Source organism: Populus alba, chromosome 19, assembly GCF_005239225.2.
Source record: "Populus alba chromosome 19, ASM523922v2, whole genome shotgun sequence".
NCBI lineage: Eukaryota > Viridiplantae > Streptophyta > Magnoliopsida > Malpighiales > Salicaceae > Populus > Populus alba.
In genome coordinates this window covers 10,173,463-10,198,340 of record NC_133302.1, presented here as the reverse complement: position 1 = coordinate 10,198,340, position 24,878 = coordinate 10,173,463, and the positions used below count along the sequence as shown (strand labels likewise).

Sequence of the window (24,878 nt, the reverse complement as noted above, 5' to 3'; positions counted from 1 at the left end):
GCATAAAGACCACCTAAACTCATAGACATAGCCGAAGGAGATGCCCACATTGACTTTGGATCAGCCCATAAGAGCAGCATGCACGAAACAAGACTCAAAAGCATCATGCAAATGTAGAAATATTATTGGAAAATCGTGGAGGTTAGGAGGAGCCGATGCCTTTATTATATAGATAATTGTTGGCCATTTAACTGAATAAGAAACATAATGCACATGGTAGGCTTAAACTTTAGACTTTAGTGGTCGAGAATGTGTAGAAAAGAGCCAAGGGGGAGTTGTAAAATGTAGCTTACCAAAAAAAAAAAGAGTTGTAAAATGTAGCCATCGATGGTTGGTGGTGAAAGGGAGCTTTATCGAGGTCCACCACCCGCAAAATCTCTCCCTCTCGGCTGGGGTTGGTGGTGAAAGGGAGCTTTATCGAATTCCACCACCCGTAAAATCTCTCCCTCTAGGTTGGGGTTGGTGGCTGTTTCTGGTAGTCTTCACCTACTGAAGCTGTCTTCTGAGTCTTGTTTCTTAGTGCTGTGTTTCTTGCCATATTGGGCACACCTAGTGCTGATTGTGATTCGAGGATTTAAGACTTGTCAATAAAATAAAGAAAGATTATAGAGTATTATAAATTAAATTTTGGGATTTTTAATAGTTTAAATTATTATATTAAAATGATATTTTGACATGGTATCAAAATCTTAATAACCAAATGATCACAAGTTTAAATCTTATTATTTTTATTTATTTAATAAAAATTAAGTACTTAAATTTAACAAGTTTAAAAATTTTCATTTAAGATATTAAATTAAAATAATTCTTTCACGTTATATTACTTTGGAAAATCACCACATATTGCACTCAAAATGTCAACTAAACAATAAATTATTTGTATAAATATTAAAAAACAAAATTCCTTTTAATATATATTCACTTATATATGATAAACATCAGACTACATAACAAATGTCTATTTTGTGCATGGATAATTAGGGATGGCAACATCTGCTCTGCTTGCGGAGTATTGACGTTACCTATTTATTTTCAACTAGCTTGACTGAGAAAGAGATCGAGCCACACACGAAAGGTCACTACCTAACGTGTTATTTGCCACTACACTACTATTGTATAAGAAAACCTGTCTTTCTTTCGAAATATTACTAAATATAAATTAAAAATGACTTCTTGAAAATGTAAGCCTACCATGATTGATCTCAGGTTTTTTGTTTTTTAGTAATCATATAGTAAATTTATGTAATCATAAACTAAAAGGGTAAGATATATAAAAATACAGTAGTCGTGTACTTGCATGCTACCGCGTAACAATTTTCAAAGTAAATTTTAATCGGTAAAAAAAATTAAAAAAAAATTTAATTCTAATAATTATAACTCAACAATATTAAATTTAAATAATAACTAAATTTTAAAATTATATTAAAAAAGTTTTAAAAAACTATGCATATTAAATTTATGTAATATCTTTTTATAAATTAATTGATAATATTACCCTAGAAATATCAAATCTTCTTTGGAAAGCAAGGCATAATTGGTTGATTTATAAATTTCATCTTTATAGTCCTAATTAAAAAGGTGTGTGTGTGTTGTGGCGGGAGCTAGAAAATTTTAAATGGAGGGCAAATTACTAAACAAATACTTGATATTTATACTATATAAACATATGTTATATGTAGAGAAATCAATTTGAATGCATGTACTAACTCATGTCAAGCAAAATTAATTTAAGAATATTTTTAAAATAAAAAAACTTACATTATAATTTTTCTTTTTAAGTTTTTATATTTTGAAAACGCTTCATAATGACTTTATTTTTAATTTCATTAAAAATATTCTTTTTCAATATATATAATTAAACTTTTATTAATCTATTTCTAAATTTTCCAGGAACTAGTAAAATTATTGGCAACAATTCTTTATTGACTTATTGTTTTATACAAGTGGGTTAAATATAAATATTAATATATACTTTTAATTTTTTTTTTATTATGTCCCTAATTTTTTTAGTTGTTCAGTACTTCATTCTTAATTACTAGTAAGTTGATCACCATCATTTTTCATATTAAATTCATAAAAAAATACATATTAATTCATCAAAAATCATTTCAATTTATATTCATATGCATATAATATTATTCGTATACATATTAATTTAACAAATTCATAAATTATCATAAACTCTAACATTTTTAATAACTAATTATTAAGGAATAAAACTAAAATTAGAAAATAAAAGAAATAGAAAAAAATAAAAGAAACTCACCTAAAACATAAAGCATAAAAGGTTACTTATTTAACTAATTAATAGTTTAGAACTTGAAGGGAAATTTTGTAGAAGGAAAAATGATAGGAACAATAATTCAAAAAAAAGAGAGAAAAGCTTGGATCAATTAGTAGGTTAATAAAGAAAATTAAACTTGTTAAGTTATTATATTAATATTCTAATATAAAAAATATTTTGAAGAAAAAAAAGATTAAGAGAGCAAATGCCCCCTGTGGCTCCGCCATATATATATATATATATATATATATATATATATATATAGTCCACGAGCCTTTTCAGGACAAACAGAAACCCTTGCGCTTACACTTGGCAAACTAGGCCTAGGAACCAATTGTTTTTCAACAAACCAGGTGGGTAGGGGTGTTCAAAATAACCGATTAACCGAGAAAACCGAGAAAACCGAAGAAAAATTAACCGAAAAAACCGAACCGAAAGTAAAAACCGATTAAACCGATTTAAAAAACCATAAATGTTAACAGGTCCGGTTCGGTTTCGGTTTTGACCCAGAAAACCGAGCCAAACCGAACCGGACCCACTAAACCATTAAAAAAAAAGATACTATAATAGTTAAGTTAACCTAGCCTCCCTCTCTAACCTAACATATTCTCTCATCTCAGTTCTCTCAGCCGTCTTCATCTTCCTTTCCATTTCCATCAAAAACTCAATCTTTCTCAATAATTAATTCACAAATCTTCCTTTCCCATAAACCTTCTTTATTGAAGCAACTACAGTAAGGTAAATGACTTAATTCATTCTTCTTTGATTCTTTGTTTCATGGGTTTGAATTTTAAAAGTATTTTCTAAATTTCCAAGTCTATTCCATCTCCATCTTCATATTTTTATTTTCCAGAACTTGTCTCCATCTTCATCTTTCCCAGAAACCCGTCTCCATCTTTCGCAACGACAGCAAGGTAAATTTCATCTTGTTTATTTCATGATTAATGTATGGTTTTTTGCTAGAAGAAATGTTTATATATATATATATATATATATGTAGAAACAGCGTGGTCAGCCGTGTAGAGACCAAGTTGGGTCAAGTTGCATTCATCCATATCTGTTGTAAATGTTAAAAATATTAGTGGAAAAAAGAAATATCAACGTACGTGATGAACACCGCACTGACAATTAGAGACCACATGGAACAAGATGAGCATAATTACAAGTGATTAAAGCCTAAAGAAAAGAAATAACCAGTTTACCTTGGCATCCTTCTTGGAGATAGGGATTTCCTTCGAACCCTTCTTTGCATAAGCACTTTTATTAGCTCTAGCCTGTTCGCACGTCTTATTTTTCAACTACCCATTGGTCCCATTCAATCACAGTATCTGATCTATATGCATCATTTCCATATTTTGGCTTGCGAGAGAGCAGCCAATCTGAAAGCTTCAAGGAGCTTCTGTCCGCTAAAAAGGCAAATCCACAAGGATTGAAGTCCGAAACATTCGCGTGGTAGTTATAACTGAAAGTTAAAATGTTAAGTGACTTGAGGCCCTTGGGAATCGAGGTTTGGCAGCATCCAGAACCTGTGCAAGGATTTCCATCTGACATGTTCACATATTCTGTACATATGGAGAGACATGCAGCTCCGTATGTACGATCTTTGTTGGTCACCTGAGCAAAGGTATCACAACCAATAGCTGTGAATACATTTCGGGTGTCTGAGAACATGAAGGGGCCTGATCCAAGTCTGATATGCTGTGTGAAATCATCTGTTATATTCCTGTTTTGTTATAGCAGTCGAATGCTGCATCAATGCCCACAGTGACAGTGCCCTCCAGCACTGATATATTGCGAGCAGGCATGTTTATTCCAAAAAACAGTTCATCGTCTGAACTGCAGTTTAGAAAGAAGTGAGGATTCATGGCACACCTTCGTTCCAAGATCCCGAAGGGGTAAGGAACACTGACATTCCCACACTTATCTTGGCAGCCAGGTTTTACATTTGGGCTTGTTGTTGATGCTGCAGCTGGACACAATAAAAGCGACATCATCAGCAGATTTGTTAACTCCAAACTAACTCTCTCCCCCACCAACTTATAGCCTACAGCACTAGTTGACAGCTTTGGATAGAATATCTTGCTTCCATTCAGGCATATCTGCATGTGAGCTTTAACGCCCATGGTTTTTGCTTTTAGCCCACAGTTTGGTTTATTTCTTTAATTTCTTTACTAGCCTGGGCCAGGTTTTGCGTTTCAGAATATTTTGTGTTTTGAATCTTTATCGGAGGAGAATCATTTAAACAAGATTTGGTGTTGTCACCTCCAAGGAGCACGATGTGCTAGTCATTATAATAATTTTTTACTTCAAAGTCTCGTGTCCTGCTTGTTTGTTGTGCGATTGTTTTTAATTGGCTTAGAGCTTTTAAAGTTTGTTGGGTCTTTTATTGGAATGTACGACAGAATTGTTTGATTGATGTTGTTGTTGGTTTTTTAATTTCAGATGGATAATCGGGAAGATCTTACCCCAATTGAATCAAATCCTTCAAGTTCGGAACCCAATTCTTTTCGTATTCCAATTCCAGTTCCAGTTGCTACTTCTAGTACAAATAGCAACACTGAAAGTGAAGGTAATCCAGCCTCCAGATCAAATAAAAGAAAAACATCTCAAATTTGGGATCACTTTAAAAAACTAGATGGTAATGTTAAGACTCCTAGGGCTGCATGTATGTATTGTGGAAAAGACTATGCATGCCATACTATACTCAATGGGACTAGTAACATGTGGAGTCATCTAAATGTATGCAAAAAAATTTCCTTTTATGATTGATCGAAAACAAAAACTTTAGTCTTAGAACCTAAGCCTATAATAAAAGGGGGTAATGATAGAGAGGAAAATCTGGTGACTGTTAAGGCAGTGGGTTATAGCTATGAAGAGTGTAGGCAAGCCCTAGGAAAAATGATTATACTTGATGAGCTACCATTTAACTTTGTTGAAAACCAAGGATTTAAATCATTTTGTCAAGTAATGCAACCTAGATTTGATGTTCCTTCTCGTTTGACGATTTGGAGAGATTGTTTGAAAATTTATGTAGTTGAGAAAGAAAAATTAAAGAAAGCTCTTAAGGATCAACGTGTATGTTTAACAACCGATACTTGGACATCAATCCAAAATATTAATTATATGTGTTTGACTGCCCATTGGATTGATGAAGGTTGGAACTTGAATAAAAGAATTTTAAATTTTTGTCAAGTTTCTAATCATAAAGGTGAAACGATTGGCCAAGCAATTGAGAGTTGTTTGTTGGAATGGGGAATTGATAAACATTTTAACAGTTACAGTAGATAATGCAAGTTCAAATAATTTGACAATAAAATATTTGAAGAGAGTAACAAGTAATTGGGCAACTAATATATTGTCAAATGACTTTATGCATGTTAGATGTTGTGCACATATTGTTAATCTTATTGTATGTGCGGGATTGAAAGATATTGATGATTCAGTTGTTAAGATTAGGAATGCAGTGAGGTTTGTTAGATCTTCTCCTTCTAGACAACTTGTTTTTAACCAATGTGCCGAGAGGTTGAAAATTGGGAGTAAAAAAATCTGTTTGCTTGGATGTTGCAACTAGATGGAACTCTACATATATGATGCTAGATGCGGCTGCTAAATTTGATGTTGTTTTTATGAGGTTAGAAGAAACAGATCCCAGGTATTTGAGTTACTTTGAGGTTAATTCAAAAGGAAAAACAAAAAACTTAGGTCCTCCTGCATTAGAAGATTGGGAAAAGGCTAAATCTTTTGTCAAGTTCTTGAAACTATTTTTACATGGTTACATTGAAATTTTCTGGCTCGTTGTATGTGACATCTAATTCTTTCTTTCATGAATTGATTTCCATGCATACAAGCATATCTCACCTTTGTAGAAGTGAAGATGTTTATGTAAGTAAAATGGCCACGAATATGATGGTAAAGTATAAAAAATATTGGGGGGATCAAGATACACAAAACTTTTTGTTATATGTGGCTGTTGTGTTAGATCCACGTTTCAAATTGAAGTATGTGAGATTTTGTTTTGGAAGATTGTATGATGTTGAAGAGGCTGATAATTTTACAATTAAGGTTAAAGATACTTTGCTAAGGTTGTTTGAGCATTATATGAATGTTTGATGAGAATGTTGAGGTGGTTGATAGTGTTGTAACTAGTATAAATGAAAATGTTAATGTTGATTTAATGGCGGTAAATGATGATATGTTGGATGACTTGGCTTCTGAATTCATAAAACATTTAGAGGAAGAAGGGGGTGCCCAAAAAAAAAATGAGGTTGAGAGGTATTTGAGTGATGATTGTGAGAATCCTAATAATTTTAAATTAGATATTTTGGGTTGGTGGAGATGTAATGCTACAAAATACAAGATTCTTTCTAAGGTAGCACAAACATGTGTTAGCTATTCCAGTATCTACAGTTGTTTCTGAAGCAGCTTTCAGTACTGGTGGTCGTATTTTAGATCCATTTCGAAGCTCTTTATCTCCATCAACAGTGCAAGCATTGGTTTGTTGTCAAAATTGGTTGAGTTTAGCATCAATTCCAATCAACATCGGAAACTACATGGATTATATTGAAAATTCTGAGATAATTGAATCAGGTAATTTCTTTTAACAAATTTAAATGTAGTTATTTTATAATATCATTATTTTACATATGTTTAATCTAACATTTTAATTTTTGTTTTTGTAGAATTTGGTGAAAGTTTAAAAAATCTCAACTGATTATTTGTAAGTTATATTGATGATGTTGGTGCAATCTTGGAATATAATTGTTTTGGGTAATTAATTTACTTTGCCTTATTAATTCCTTTTAAAATTTTGCATTTCTAATTTTTTTTAATTGTCAAAAAATAATATGTTGCTAATTTGCTAGTGTTTTTTTATAGCATTATCCTTGCTGGATCTTTTGGCTTTTGCTGTTGCTGGAAGTTTTGGATGCTGCTGTAGTGCTGGTGTCGGATTTTTTTTTCAACTTATGCAGAATGTTTTTGATAATTTATTACTAGTTGCTATTTGCTAATGTAAATTTTTTTTTAGTGTGAACACCTCTTTTAATTTGAGGTGTCCAAATTTGATCATGCATCTTGCATATTGCATTGATTTGATTTTTCATAGCATATTTCTTTGTATATTAAAAATAGTAAGATAAAACATATCAGATTTATTGTTACTATAAGCAATTAAGCATTTCAAAAAAAAATTCAATATTTTAATTTCATTAGAAAGCTTATAACAAAATTAATCAAATTATAACATTTTAAAGAGTTTTGATTAAAAAGCCTATAAATTTAGCCCAACAAGAAAATTTAACAGCCCAATTTAATTTAAGCCCATTAAAAAAAAAAGTAAAAAAGCCCATTAATTTAATGATTAGGTTTCCCGGTTTTTTAGCTGCAAAACCGGATTCAACCGAACCGAACCGGTTCGGTTTGAACCGGAATTCGGTTCGGTTCGGTTTGAAATTTAAAAAATATGAGGTACTTGGTTCGGTTGGTTTTTATGGTTGAAACCGAACCGAACCGAACCGTGAACACCCCTGGTGGGTGACAAGTTGTCCTCCTAGTTTTCTTAAATAACTCTCAATGAGAAGTCGTCTTCTTAGCTAGATAATAAGTTGTTACTTATCCAGTTTTTCAACTATTGAACATGTCTCTAGTGACTAGAAAATTAAGGTATAGCATCTAGAATGAAAAAAAAAAATTAACTATGTTTTTACACAAAAACATGAAAACAAATCATAGTGACAAATAAAACCCTAATTCTAAAAACAAAACAAAAAAGCATTTTAATTGGTTTTAAAACATAAAATCACATTAAAATATAATTTTTTTCTTAAAGTCTGATTTACTTTTTTCAATGTCATTAAAGGTGAAAAACTACCTCTAATGAGTTTCTCTCTCAAAATTGAATTTATAAACTCCAAAATCAAAGTTATTAGTACTAGAATTCGGTGATCTAAGAAATTCTCTCTCATCAACTTTTTAGATGACTTTTAAGGATGAAGTCTAGAACACTACCAAAATTGTTAGATTTATTGAAATAATTTTATGTTGATATTTATACTAACAGTCTATCGGCACAAATGTTCTCAACGGATTCACGGACATATATAATTCATCGGAAAAACTCTTATCAGTGAGTTCATCGGTAATAATTTTACCGATGGATTTATTGAAGGAAAACGTGAGCAAAAATTTTTTTCACCCGCTTCATTCCATCAGTATTTCTTTTTATGAATATAAAATATCACCGATAAAAACCCGTATGTTATTCCATTGGTGATTTTTTTTATTTGTTGGTATTTTTTTTGATGAATTTGACATATAACTGTCTAATAGACCGTAAGTTATTCTATTAGTGGGTAATCAATAGCAATTATATTTGCAATAATGTTTTTTCCAACTTTGTGGAATATGCCAATGTAATTAAGTAGTTGATAATCTCGTTAGTATTCATTTAGAATTTGTCTTCTAAAATAACTTATTCAATAGAAATAGAAAAATTATGGCATTTGTAGTAATTCTTTTTCAACTCTTTGAAATATACCGATGAATGAAGTTCATTGGTAACCCCGTAAATAATAATTTTTAAAATATTTTTGAAAAAGAATCTATTAAACCTAAATAGAAAATAATTAAATTAAATTAATATGTTTATAAAAATATTTTTTATAAGTTTAAACATTTATGTGTTCAAATACATTTAATATAGAATAAAGGTGTTGGAGTAAGAGAAGGAGGTGGGTCTTCACCGGGATTATGAGGTGAGTAAGAGAAAGCACATGTACCACCCATTTATGATTTCATTTCCATTACTAATCGGTAGAGTTTGAGCAAAATACTGAGTCATTCATAATCAGCAGCAAGATGGATTGTTTGGACTTGAACTAACTAGTCTAAAATTGCCTCAAAGTCCAGAGTTTGAATGCTCAGAACTGATTGCGAGCATCCAACGGTTTAAATACTATGGACCGTCTGCAAGTCCTTGACCAAAGTGTTAGAAAGACCGTACACCCAATTTCTATTGGGTTCACCAAATAATTTTGTCTCCAACCATAAATTCGGATCGAGATCTGAATGGGTCAAATGATCGTCATCGTATCTCTCCTTTAACCGGGTATTATATGTATCCTAGAAAAAAAGTTAACAAATTAAAAAAAAATAATAACTTCAGAGAAAAATGATTGAAAAGAACCACAAAGTTCTGAGCTTTGCTATCCATGAGTTGTTGCACTCTTTTTAACAATCATCAATTTGCACCTGTATGATTGTCACATAAAATATGTGGAAGTCATGTGCTGAATATATTCTGCCCACACGGCCTTTAAGACCTACAGTGGTCTGCAATCCTTTCAAACCGTCGCCTCCTTCTAGTTTGAAAGTTCTTTTCTTTCATATATTTTTTGGATTTGTTTTGCGCCTCGTAAAAAAAATCACGCAACCTATATAGTAAAAATGAATTATTTGATAGTATATGAATAATAAAATTGAATAAAAGGATTATTGTTTTTTTTAATCTTGATTTCAATTTTATCTAGTTACTACATGATTATCCTAAACCCTCCTTACAATAACATTGTTAGCTTTATCCCATTTAAATTTTTCCTTGTAGTTAAAATTTAGAAAATAAAATTTTCATTAATAGGTTAATAAACTAGCCAAATTAACATAATGCAAAAATATTTAAGTTAATACTAACCTAAGCCTTTCGAACCATGCATGAATCATAGGTTTCTGTTCAAGATATTTGGAAACTTGGCTCCATTGAAATAATAAAATTTCCATTAATTATATCATCGTCAATGTTATGGTTCTGACAACCTTAATATTTGTAAACTTGAAGTTGCATTTGTTAATTGAAATTAATTTTTCAAAAATTATTAACTTGTCATTGTGAAGGGAAAACAAACTTATATTAAAAGGTCATTCTTCAATTGAGTTGAGTACTTTCAAGTAAATGAATCCTAGAAAATACTTCACTTTGTTAAATCAAAACCATGATACTTCTTCTTACCGGAATGAAAACCGAACACAATATTATCGTACTCCGACAACATATATCATACAATTCTTAACTCAACAGTAATGGTGATACAACATCCTTTTCAACTTTGCTAACAAAGAAGTCCTTTCTATTATTTATATACTTGTGATTCGTTAGTAGGAACCGTCGATGGCAATAATAAAAAAAATGTTTGACCATCATTTGTTAATGTAAAAGCCTTGTTATTTTTTATACAGTATGTACATGCTAGTTTTTCATGTGTGCTTCAACTAAAAACTATTATATATGCACGAAAATCATTGATAGTCCACATCAAATTTGCTTTCATCTAAAAATTTTATTTCCTTAATACTCATATGTCAAAGCCATCAAATAACCATAATTATTTCAACTCATCAATCAATAAACAAAGATAAATATGTATATTTCGACCCAGATTATTAGGACTAGGTATAATCGTAGAAAAAAAAAACTTCAGTCTCATACACTTTTCCAATAATAAGTTATAAACCTCAAGTATCATCGGCCAACAAAAATAAAAATCAGTAAATAACCTACCATACAAGGATTGAATCCCTCTAGTTCCAACTTGACATGTAGAGGAGCAATTGCAGAAAAACTTGACATGTAGAGGAGCAATTGCAAAAACAAGCATCATTCACCTTTCATTAGGGCAAGCATCAAATATATTTATATGTTGGATTAAAATTTTAATAAATAGATTTTTTATATAAAAAAATTAAATTAAACTGAACTGAAACACATCAAACAATTAGTTCAAACTAAATGGTTGAATTTTGTTTTTTAATTAAAAAAATAGTTTGGTTTTTATTTTTAATTTTTCAAGTTGAAATTGAAAATAATAATTTATGGTTGCATTTAAAAAAAAATTCTAATTGGTTTTTTAGTTTGAAATATCGGATTAATTTATATTAATTGGATTATTCAGTTATTTTGCTTGTCGATACGTTCCATGATGCAGCATGTTTTTCACGGAAAAGAACTCGCGTGAAACTAGCTTTTGACGAATCGTGTTGAGCGTGTGTATGCATGGAAGTGAGTGACGAGAGGTGCCAGTTGTACGGCAGCATAACGGACACTGCCCCTACTAAACAGAATCTGAATCTGCACATTTCCATGCTCTGCGTCCAGCACCGACATTATTTTGCACCAAAGTCAACGGACTCCGAGCCGTGTTTCCCAGTTTACAAATATTTTAGCCTAAAAAGGGATGTATTAAACAGTATTTAAATTTATTTTTTTAAATTGTTTTATTTTTACATTTCAAAAATATTCTTAAAAGTTTTTGAATTTTTTTTGAATTTAATATTATTTTAATATATTAATATAAAAAAATTATTAAAAAATAAAAAAAATATTATTTTAATATATTACCGAGTAAAATACACTTTAAAAAATAAATATTAAACACTCTTAAATACACTCATTGTCTCTCTTTTCATTCTTACTCCTCTTCTCTCCATAAATCAAGTAATAAAGTTATCAAATTCAAAACTTATGATGAAAATTACAAGCACTTTTTGCATTAAAAAGTCCACATATCTTTGATATTTTTGTAAGAGACAAAATTAATAAAATATTATTTTATTCATGGTTTGATTTATTTCTAAGTTGATTATTTTATTGAAAACTTACATATCTAATTTTTAAATATTTACACATCTTTATATATATAAAAAATATGATCTAAAATAATTATTTTCTTTCATGGGTTTAAATTTCATATAATTAATTTTTTTTAATGATATTATTGATGTTTGGCTCAAAGTGGATCATTTGTTTTTAATTTAATTATCATAACAACATAGTGTAACTTATATAACAACAATTGGTGTTTGTAATAACATAACATAACAATATTGCTTTTGTTCACTTGTGAATGTTTGATTTGAAATTTTAAACAACCTAAATATAAAAAATTCAAAAAATATTAAAAATTAAAATCTCAACTTAAAACAACAAAACAATTATAAAAATATACTAAAATACATGTAAGATAAAATGCAAACCTATCATAAAAAAATAACACAACATAATAAATTATTTATGTATAACCAAATTTATTTATGCTTACGACAATTAGTAGATGAGTCGACTTCATTAATAACATGATTTTCAATCATCTAAGTGCCCTCATCATCATTTATGATATCATCAAGACAAAACCTCTCTTGAAAATAGATCAAGTGAATTGTGACAAACATCAAATAAAAAATATGTGGGGTAATATCTTAGGTCATCATATTCAAGATCAAGTAGATCAGTGATAGCTTTTGGACTATTTCGTAACAACATGCTAACCTAATATTCAAGTAATACATATATTAATCAATACATAAAATGTATAGTTCATCATATATTAAGTTCATAATTCTTGACCGTGAGCAAATCCAAATATTAAATTCTTCTTTATTCTTTGTAAGTTTATCATAAAAAAACATCCATAAAAAAATACAAACGACACATTCACTTTCATTATATATATATATATATATATATATATATATAATTCGATAACATACATAAAAAAAATACAAACACACACACACATCCCCTTTTTTTAATATGTTTTTCTCATTCACCCACATTTGCATGTTACAAAATATTAAAAGTTCAAAATAAATCAAACAGTAATCTAAATATACACTGCAATGTCTGAAAATTACAAAAAACATAAATAAATCCTTGGGAACAGTGCTGGAACAGTGGCGGTGCGTTTCTCTACGCGCCATCACCACTGGTGGCACGTGGGTTCATGCGCCGCCATCTATGAAGGCAAAACCGGTGGATCGGGATTGTCTTCCTCTTCTTTGTCTCCCTACGTCGGCGGTGACATGCTAAACAACCAAAAACACAACAAGCAATTAATTTTAATTTTTCTTTCTTTTTGGCCCAAATTGGTTCACATCTTCCTCTTTTCCAGATCTGTGTCCTCTCTTCCTCTAGGTCTGATTTTTGTTTTGCAGATGGTAGATATGGTTGCTGCTGAAGTCCATGACTGCTGGAGCTACGGTGGAGATGGGAGGTAGTTGTCCGGTCGACGAGTTTGGTTAGAGGAAGGCGAGCAGCGGTTGGTTTCTGTGGAGCCAATCCGCAGGGAAAAAGGAAAAAAAACAGAAGAAGAACATATACGGGGAAGAGAAGGTCGGGTTGTGGTCTGTCGGTGGTAGCTAGGTGAGGGAGGCTGATGGGTCGGTTGAGAGGAGAGGGATGGTACTGAGAGGAAGGTTTGTGTGCAGGAAGGCTGGGAAGTTGTTGTTTTGTGAGGGGGAATTTGGTGATGGCTGTGGGGTGTTGATGTGGGTATGGCGGTAGTGAAGGGGAGTTGCAATCGGGGAGATGGAGGAGAGAGTGTGCGGCTATTGTGGTTTTGGAGAAGAAGCTGGAGATCGGTTTGTGGAGAAAGGAGAGGTTGGTTCGGATGAGGCCAAGACTCGGGGGGTGTGGGGTGTGGCTTCTCTTGTTTGGCCAAGTAGGGGGGCGCGACCGACTTGGGGTTTTCTTTTCCAAGGAAGGGAGTAGCGGCCTTTGGAGAAGAAGACAAATAGTTAATTTTTTTTTAGGGTTTTTTTTTGTGTGGTTTAGGTTTCTCCCCTTTTATTTTTTAAAATTGCCTCCCCCTAGTGTATATGTTGGAAACTCCTATTTATAGATAAAAATATTGTTAGGTTTTCAAATATGGTCCCTCAACTTCTTCCTTTTTTTTGTAAATTTGATTTTTGTTTTTTGGATTTTCTTATTAACATTGACTCGAATGAGGAAAATCAATGATTTTAAAAATAATAAGTTAAAATTCGAACGCGTTTCAAATATCTTTGAAAATTTAAATTATTTTGAGATGATACTAAAAATACTAAAAATGATGCAAATACATTAAAAAATATATTTTTGGGATTTTCATTGTTTTTCTGCTATTTTTGGATTTTTCAAGAATTTTATCAAAAATATAGGTAAAAAATTGGGTAATAACAAAACTACAAATTTAATTATGATACAAATTTGATAACATATACATAATTAGGTTGTTATGTATCCAGCTCACTACATAAAAGGGCAAAATATGGGTTAGATTATTTTTAATAACCCACTCACACACCACCTAATATTACAAACATAAAATGATTAATAAATTTGATATAATTATAATTTAGTTTGATATAATTATTATTAATAATTTATTTACCTAGATCCTAATGGAGTTATAGTTGCACCCCAACAACTTGAATAGACAAAACTGGCTCATGCTTAAGCTCGGCATGCCCCCACGTAATATATGTTCCAAGAACCATAACGAAGGAAAAGTGGGTTGTTTGGAAGAGTTTGAAGGGTGAAGAACGGTGGTTTTGTGGGAAAAAAAGTAGAGACGATTAGGTTTTTAACTTGTAAAATGTTGTGTGTAATTGATACATTTTAAAGTCATTTTTACCATAACGACATTTTTAAGTTTTTGGTGGAAACACAACATGTTTAAAACTCACTAGTCAAAATTGCTACATGTACCAACCTATGCATTTTTTCCAAAACTTTTTTTGATCGTGTTATTTTTTTTCTAATATTTTTGTAAAAAAATGCTAATTTTAAAAAAAAATCTTTAATTTATTATTTTCTAGAGTCTAGAAGCTTTTTATATACAATTAATTTAATAATATTAAAGTTCATCAAATTCTCTATGAAATTGTATCCATCTTACACTTAGTTTGTGTTTGGTAATGCGGTACAATATACTTTTTAAAAGTTCTTTTTCAATTAAAAATATATTAAATTAATATTTTTTTGACATATTTTTTTTTTCAGTTTTTACATAAACACATTAAAAAAATGGGAAAGCATATAAAAAATATCAATTTAATATTTTTTCTTGTAAAAAATAATTTGAAAAGCACTTCAAAAAGAAAATCACATCTAAAACACAAACACTCCTTTAATATATTATTAGCATGTTTAATAACCATAAAGAAATGGCATTCGATTCAAATCGAATATGTAACTCAGATAAACATGTTCGTCACGAGGAGCTAATTGAAGGACATCGTCATTAATATGAGAAACCATAATATGTTTTGTTCTTATAATTGCTTTATCCTTAAAGTAGTTAGTTGGATTATTATCAGTTGGTAAATTAGGATAAACTAATTGAATGATGCTGGAATCAAATTTGTTCTATAGACTTAGAGTATGTTTAGTGATATAAAGATCCATAAACCTACAACGAAATAGACGTCAAACCTAGAAAATCAAAAAATCAAGTTTGGATAGAAAGTATTGACATATAGATAACCCTGTACCTAAAAATCAAATATATAGTTACAATAAAATCATATATAATTAAAATAGTTCATGGGATGTATAAAATGAATTTAAGAGAAACACATACAACCTTTTCTCGAATATAATATGGTAAGGATGATACTTATTTTTTCTTAAGAATAATCAATGCTTTGCTTGGATCAATAGAACTAGTGTACATTTTAGGATTCTTAGTTTCCTTAAAGAATAAATAGTGACTTTATTTTCTCACATTTCCTTTTAATTTATAAAGATTCAAATTTATATCGGGCAGCGACAACATGAAGACTTCATTGAGCAGTAAGGTTAAGCCTATATACATGTGTTTTATCTTTTAAAGCCTTTATTATAATTTATTATTAAGCATTTGTTCTATTTATTTATTTTTATACATTTATCATTTATGTTGTTTATTATTGCATTACTTTAATCTATTTAATTAAATGTGTATGTACATTATCTTCCAAGTTTTCACACATTTAACAAAAACTTAGCAAAAGCTTTGGATCCAAGCTCCAGGGTCACTATAATTAAAATTTTATTTCATAAAATCATATCATCAAAGGATTGAATTAAAACATTTTGAGAATAGAATTAAAAAAACATAACAAAAAAGGAAAAAAAAAAGAGAGAGAGAGAGCTAGGGAACGACTTGAAACCGACCCCAACTCTGTTAGTATATATAGTAATAATTAAATTAAATTAGACTTCCAAGGTCCGATCTATCAAGTGGAATTTGATTTGGAAAATGCTACAAAAACTACAATTTTTTTTTAAAAAATCAAGTTAGCTAGTTGCCATCATCGACATGTATATATTTCGTCAGGTGTTTCAAGACTTTGAAGAATGTTAAAATAAAAATGGTCCCAGCTCCATTTTTGGTTGTTTTTTTTTTTTAAATAATAATTAATCATTAACCACGGTCTAAATTGTACACTAGAGTCCCGTTCACCAACCTCCACCAACCTCCGCCACCAAGTCACCAACCTCCCACCAACTCCCTGTAACTTCTTCATAGTTTCACGTGTAAGAAAATGTTTAAAATTGAATATGTGCTACGTCCAATTATTCGGGCGTACGAGCACGCGCACTAATCCAGTGCTGGTGGGCATAAAAAGTATAACTAGATCATTAACTTAAAATTTAAAACACATATTGTGCAGCTGATACTATTCATCTCATCATAAAATATTGTGAATAATCTTATTTATTTTTTAAAAATTTATTTTGAGTAATTTGATCCGATTGAAGGTTAATTAATTTGGATTCTAAAAGTAATGATGAAATTAAAAAATTATGGACCAAAATTAAAAAGACACCAAACATAGGTGTCGTGCAAAGTTTTAGGAAAGATATATTTTGGTCTTTTGACTTTAAAAATAACATAAATTATACGATTTCAATGCCTAAATTTTTTTCAAATTCAATTTTGATACGAAAAATTATTTTTGTTATTTTTTAGCTAATAGTTGAGAGAGGAGAGAGAACGAGGTCATCAAGTTTTGGTGATAAAGAGGGAAAAATGTCGTTAACACTGATTTAGACCATCAAAACAGTTGATATTTGTGTCAAATGATTTTACTTGACAAATGAGTTTATATGAAGTGTTTTTAACCTTTAAAGTTCATGAAAACGCAGATCTGAGCTTGGTTTTATTTTTTGTTTTTAGGATGATTTTTTAGTTTTTTAAGCCATGGATATGTTTATCACAATTTTTAAGGTGTTTTGTGTCAAAAATGGGTTGAAAAACGAGATTTTATTAAAAAACATAAGCTATGTCTTTCGACCACCACAATGTCAAGAATCTTGGCAAATCATATGACACATTGTTTGCTTTAGTAGGCAACATATTGTTTGAATTTTTTTTTTTAAAATAAGACAACATGTTGTCCATCTCAATTGCAATGGAAAAAAATAAGGGCCTAATCGCACAAGCCTTAATAAAATAGACCAGGCTCAACAACACTTTTTTCTTTCTAATTTTTTTCTATTTTTTTAAAATTCATGCTTTTTTATATGGTTCTTTTCTCTAAATATTTATATTTATATTTATATTTAGATTAATATCTATTCTCTCTTTTATTTTTTTTAGAGTACTTCTTTTAAATGATGATTAATTTTTTGTTATACATTTAAATTTTGAAGATTTTTTTTTAATCTTTTATATAGATGAACTTTATTTTTGAAAATAAAAAAAAAATATTTTCAAAAAATATTTATAATATATGCAGCCTTACATGTAGTTTTTTTTTTTTCTTTTTAGTTTATTCAATCAATTTATTTTTTGTCTCTATTTCTATTACCGTTTGTGTAAATAAAACATTATTTTATAAAGCAATTTAGCAAACACAACTAGAAAAATATCCCAGCTTGCGAGATTAAATATTTTGATCTACATTTATCTCTTAATTTTTTCATTTTTATTTTTGGTTATAATTTTTGTTTTTTTTTCATTTATTAACACACATAGTTCTCGATTTATTTGATTATAGGTATATAAAAACTTTTTGATTTTCACTTAAAATTTTCTTAACTACTAAAATGTGTTGAAAAAGCCCGTGTATACAATTTTTTTATTTGAAAAAAATATATTTGACCCGCGGTGAAACACGAGTTGAGTATCTAGTTGTATGTTAAACCTGAACAAGCTTGACAGATTAATTAAAGGAATTTAAAATTTAAAACTTGATTTAAGTTGTTATTTTAATTGAATTGATTAGTATATTACTTGACAAAATTTAGTTATGTGTGTACTACTTTTCACTTCCATACATGTATATACCAACCTTGTTTCAACTTAGAATTCTAGTTATATTCTCCTTGAGTTTCCGTCAACCTCTTCTTTAGTTGTTACTTGTTTTTCAAGTGAGTTTTGTCCACCATTTTATCATTTTATTCTATATATATAGTTTTTCGATGAGGAGTAGAGCTAACCAGTCCATATAGTCTAGGTAAGGGAACTAATTATATAAGAGGAAGACGCATCACCTCTAGTACACTTTAGCTAAGGTTTAAGGCAAATCTCTTTTCATGAGAAAGTCTCTATTTTATAAGGTTAAATCCTAACCGTTCTAAATCCTAAATTTATCATCGTATTTATTTCCCTTTCCTAACAATCTAGGTAACAAAGTAGTTATTATGGAATTTATAATATTTTGATCAAACCCTAATGGATAATCATAAACCAGTTATGATATCCTTATTTTTATTTTTAAAACATGATAGAAATGTGATTTTTATCTTTTTTTTTAGAAAAATATGCTTGAAAAACCCTTAGGATATAGCCGTATACACGAAAACAAAACATATTTGTTTTTTTTTTAAAATAAAGTTCATTTTTTAATCTTTGAATTTATTTTTTATTTTTTTATTGGGGGAAATCAAATATTTTGCTACTGGGTCCGTATCGTACAATGTAAGTCTACAGTTCAATATTAAACAAAATTGTTAGATAAACACTCGATGAACTCACAAATAATTTTAAAATGGTCTTTTGAAAAAAAACATTTTTTGAAGTATTATTATTATTTTTAAACTAAATGGGCTACTTGGGCCCAAAGCCCAAGCCTGGCTTGGTCGGTTTGAGTTGGGCTGATTGGGAGCCAACAATCTTCTCTCCTTTTTTTAATTTAGATGGACCCGACCTAGTCATTTGGGTTAGGTTGAGAAGGGTTTAGCCCATCTCGGTTTCCTTCTACAGGATGAGAATTAATTCACATCATGCATGTGTGGGGGAAAAAAGAATAACAGGAAAGAGGAAGAAGCTTATGTTGGCTGAGGGTGTTGCTAGTTGGTGGTCTTGCTAACGTTTCATGGTGGAGCTCTTGGTAGAAAAGCCAGAGGTGAAGAGGGCTGGTTTTTAGAGGTTGGCAGAGATTATCGTGTGGGGGAATAAAAAAAAATTCATGGTGGCGTGGCTGCTCATGGGGGAGGTGGAAAGGATGAATTGGTGGAGGAGATGCATGGTGGCTGATAGAGGAGACTGGTGTTGGTGAGGTTGTAGTGGCTAAGGCTGTGGTAAAGGGAGAGAAAGGAGTAATGAAAAAAAAAAACTAGGGAGAGACTGATTTTTTACCCATTTCACACTCAAATTTCTTACTCCTCAATATCTGAAATCCACTCATATTTATAAGGGATGAAAAAGGAACATCTTGTTTTTACTGGGGACCAATCTTGGTCCTTCATTCAAGTAGGAAGGATCTCAATTATTAATTTAAAGTTGTCATCATGATCTGTGAAAATTGGGTTGCTAAAGGCTGATAGGGTTGATCTTTTTGGGGCGGCGCTATGATGTTTGTAAGGGCAATCGACCTATAAGAATTATGTTAGGTACAATACAATGTCAGACCATCATAGTTGTGTATGGTTTGTCTGATTTGGTTGAGAGATGACGCATTGAATGCTCTAAAAAAGTAGCTACCAAGCACCCTTTTTTAGGTACAAAGGTAGAAAATGATGAACACTAATCAGACGATAAGTTATTTGGCTTTCTCTCTCTCTCTCTTTTTTTCTGCTGGTCAAAACGATATTGTTTTGGTTAAAACAATACTGTTCTAACTGCGAATTTCTTCAGTTTAACCCTTAATTGACCCCAAACTTTGATTTTCTTTTAATTTTACCCCTGATTTCAATCAATTGACTTTGTAAAAATTAAGTTTGGTCCTCTAAAATTTCAATAGTCTTAATTAAGCCCAAATTGGGCCCCAGAACTTCATTTTTCACCAATTAAGTCTTTAATAAAATTAATTTGACCCATTAAAAGTATAATTAAATCTTTTAATTTGACCCAAATTAATCGTTAAACATAATTAAACTTTTAATTTGACCCATGATTAAATCAAATTGACCCATTAAAATTCTAATTATTTCCTTGAACTTAAATTTTATGCAGATTCATCTAATAATAATCTAATTTAATCCTGAATCTACATTATCTTTTTAGTTTTGGGTACAATAAGGTATGATTAAACTTCTAATTTCATCCAAAACTCTAACTTGATTCTTCAAAATATATTCAAAACTCTCTCAACTTGCTTTTCCCATGTCGCCAATCTTATTACTTTTATTCTTGATTTTTACAAGGAAAAAGGGTAAATTCAGGAGAAATAACTCAAAAATAGGTTATGATAGTGGTTAACAAAAGTAAATAATAAATTAGGAGTTATGAAATCCATTTTATAATATAGAGGAAAATTGATCATAAAGTACACTAGATCCATTGTACTTTATGGTGACAATGAAAAGTAAAGGTGTCCATCTTAGAGAATTTCAATAAAAGAGTACAATGCAGTACCATCTCTAATAAGTGTAGAAAAGCTTCTATGTAATTAATTAAGACAAAGTCATATAATCTATAATATTGCACTTTCAGTAGAGGGATGTTATTTGACAAAGAGTGAATGAAGTGTAAAGATTGTTATATTCTTTATTGATTTCCAATATTATTTCTTAATACGAGTTTTCTTTAAATTGTATAGGTAGACTATGTTTTGCTAGATAAGTGAGGAGAAATTTCCATGAGAAATAGGAGACTAAATATGATATAGAAGAAGAGACATGAAAGTCTTTTAAGAAGATGGACTAAAGAGATTTAAGATTTGCAACTAATAGACTAACTTCTTGCACTCATAGATGTTCATTCATATCTCTTTTTTCTCTTTCAATAATCTTTTATCCAATAAATATTGTTGTAGTTAACTTCTATTCATAATGTTTTTATCCATATATGAGTTTTAGTTCATGTGCACCATGCCAAGATTACAAGTAGATAAATTATACAAACCCTTATAACATCTTATAGTTAGGGTTGATAAAAATACCTTAAAGGTATTAATGAGAGATAACTCATGCTTATATATAGCAAATAAGATGGAAATTATATGCATTATTTCATGGATATCTCAATTTATTGAGTACTTTGATATTAGACACAACCTGACTGAATAATTAAATGCCACTCAAATGCCTCTTAAAGTGAGTATCATACTTTCTCCCTTTTTTTCTATAGTTTCATGTTGCATATTTTGTTTTCTTATAGGCTTTTTTTCTTAGTGACATTCCTAGTTTTGACAAGCTTTTTCCAACATATGTTGAAGCTACCACCCGAGGTGAATATCATTCCTTGAGGTAAGTGATAATAAGGGAGATTGATTAATACTTAAAAGTCCATGTTTATCAAGGTTTTATATCATCATTTTGCACTTGAAGTATCAATAACTCCTTAACTAAAACATGTTTTATAATAACAAGTTTGATACTATAAGATACCTTAATTTATGGTAAATGCTCATCTTAAATGCAGGTCTATCACATAAATAAAATGATTGATTGATGAGTTTAAGTATTGAAAGTGAAAGGACAAAGAGATGGCCAAACTTAGAAAAGAGATGCTGGTGCAGTCCAAACCGGAACATTGCTCGGTAATTGGATCATATCTGTAGATCTCAGATTTAGGTTCATTTTATATGGATGGAAAGGTAAGACATAGACCTACAACTTTCATAGGAACCCAAGATTTAAAAAGACCGTTTTGAAGTCCAAATTGTACGAACAACGAAGAAGTCCGAAGCTGTCCTGCAGCCCAGACACTGTTCAGTGTCCAGCCCATATCTTGAGTTCTAGAAGTCCAAATGATGTGAACCTCATGATCACGTGGTCACGCAACCCACAATCAAGATTGAGATCTGATCCCGGAAAGCCGAAATAGGTCTGATATGAGTGCGACACAATGGAAACCTTCCCCAAGGCACCAACACTATTGGAATGAGTAAAATGACGCCACGAAGCCAGTTTATCTTCGATAAGTCAGATTCAGTTCGTTCAAGAACTGAAGAATGCAAGAATCACTCTCACACATTAAAACTGAAAAATTCAGAATAATAATCATCAAAGCTGCCGAAATTGTGGCTTACATGAGTTTAAATAGTTCTTGAAAAGTTAACCCTAATGGACTCCTTATGTGGACTTATATGAGGTCCACTCAAAACTGGCCCAAAACCCTAAACTGAAAAGCCCATAACCTGATCCAAACAAGCCTTGGACCCTAGCTCAAAACAAAGTTTTAATTAAGCCCAAACATTAAAGATAATGATAAAAATAACTAATCTGTCATTAAATACCACCAGCCCTTCTTTCCTTGTGTAGCTAAGATGAATAAGGAATCCTTATAAGAAAAGGATTCTGAAACATTAATGAATCACTGCCACACTTGTAGATTATATTGCAGCTCATTAAAGATCCTTATGGAACTAGGAAATTCCCAAAACCAGCTGCCACATCCTTGTACGAAAAGAATCCTAATCAAATAGGAAATCCACAAGTCAAATGGAAGTAAATAACAAAATCCGTACAGCCTCCGTTGACCAGTATTGTGGTTCCTTCCAAAACTCCGATTGACCTGAATGTTTAACCCAAGGTAGTAAGATATGTCTGGAGAGTCCACATAAAATATTATCCCGATCCAACGGTCAGATTGACAATTATGACTGTTGCAGTAAACCTGGACTGTTGCGCTTTTTACGCCAAAATCCGAATCTGACCTTACTTGGGTTGTATCACATGGCTGAACCGTATCACCAAATGACCTCATCTTTTTTTTGTTGGAAAGCTGAGACAATTTTCTAGAACATTCCTGAGGATTCTGTGCAAATTATGATGTTAGCAATGACGTCTTGTTCAGACAAGAAGATAAAGATTGTCACCAAGTCAAGATGTGGCCACCTACTCATCAATTAGTCAACAAATCAATAGTTTCAAATTTTGGCTTATAAAAGGAGGCATTTACCATGTATTGAGGCATTTTGGTTTCCAGATCAAGATCATGCTCTTGCTTTCTCTCTTTGTATTGCTTATGTTTTGCTTTCATTAATATCAAATTTATGCACTTCATTTCCTTTCCTTTACTTAATTAACTTCTTTCTCATTTATGTTCTTGTCTTGTTCATTCATGTTTCTTTCTTTTATTATGTTTAGCTAAGTTAATTATGTCAAGGTGAAAAGGGTACACTAATGGTGTGAGAATAAGTATAATATAAACTTAACATGGACCTTAACGTTTGATACTAACATGTTTTATATTTGTTATCTTGTTCACTTTTAATACTTTGCTTGTTAAATGGTTAATCTAGATTTATGTTGTATAACACTTGGTACAACAAATACTTGGCACTTTCATAGCCCATACTGTATGGTATAACCGACACCTGAGCTATGAAAGGAACTTGATTTGTTGTTAACATAAGTTATAATCATGAATGTCTGCCAACATTTACAAGTATTAGCTTTATTCGAATAAGATAACTAATGTAATCATGTTAACAATTTATAATCTAATTGGAACCTCCTTTATGTGTGGTTTCCAATTGAGTAATAAGAGTTTATATTATACTTGTTTGAAGTGCCATTAGTGGATCCTCTAACCTTGACATTTGTTTTTATAGTTGTTTAATCCTTACATCAACCTTACCTCTCAAACCTCTCTTTATTATTTACATACTTATTATATTTTACGTACGTTAAGTATGTTGTATGTTTGATCAAAGATCCTGACATTGTTGATCTTGCCTTGTTCATTCGCATTAGAAATATATTTATATTATATAATATATCTCTTTGATCTTGTCATAAACTTAGTATATAGGCTGGAAACCTGTGACCCAATCTTTTAGATTATTCTCAGGTATAACAATGCCACGTACTGATTATTATTATTATTATTATTATTAATACTACTACTATTACTGTTAATATTATTATTACTATTATTGTTATTGTTGTTGTTGTTGTTGTTGTTGTTGTTTATAATTTATACAATTAACCTCTCTGTGGTTCGACCCCGGTCTTGCCGGGTTATTTATTACTTCGACACTCCTGCACTTGGGAAAAGACATCAAGCTTTTGGTCGTGTCAGAGATCATAAAGACTAGCCTTTTTATATTATTATATCAAATCCTTTCTCAGCTTTGTGGGGTCAAATTTTCTATATTGAACTTTCAACTTTGTGTTGATCTTTTAACTTATTTTAATAATATTGAGATCATGAAGACTAGCCTTTTTATATTATTATATCAAATCCTTTCTCAGCTTTGTGGGGTCAAATTTTCTATATTGAACTTTCAACTTTGTGTTGATCTTTTAACTTATTTTAATAATATTTATGTGTTATTTGGAGATCCATTATATGATTGTTGATATGTTTTGGAGAGTTTAACCTATAAATTAGAGACATTTTGTGTGGTATAGATTTTTCACTTAAAGATATTATATCAAAATGGAAAGAAATCTCTTATATTCATA

The 24,878-nt window shown here is 30.5% G+C and overlaps 1 long non-coding RNA gene across 1 annotated transcript; it reads left to right on the top strand.

The window, feature by feature from the left end:
• The first annotated feature begins 6,984 nt into the window (after positions 1–6,984).
• Positions 6,985–7,391, top strand: LOC140955097 (uncharacterized). Its single transcript, XR_012168819.1, has 2 exons — positions 6,985–7,051; positions 7,160–7,391. It is a non-coding gene; the product is annotated as an uncharacterized lncRNA (long non-coding RNA).
• Positions 7,392–24,878: the final 17,487 nt, after the last annotated feature.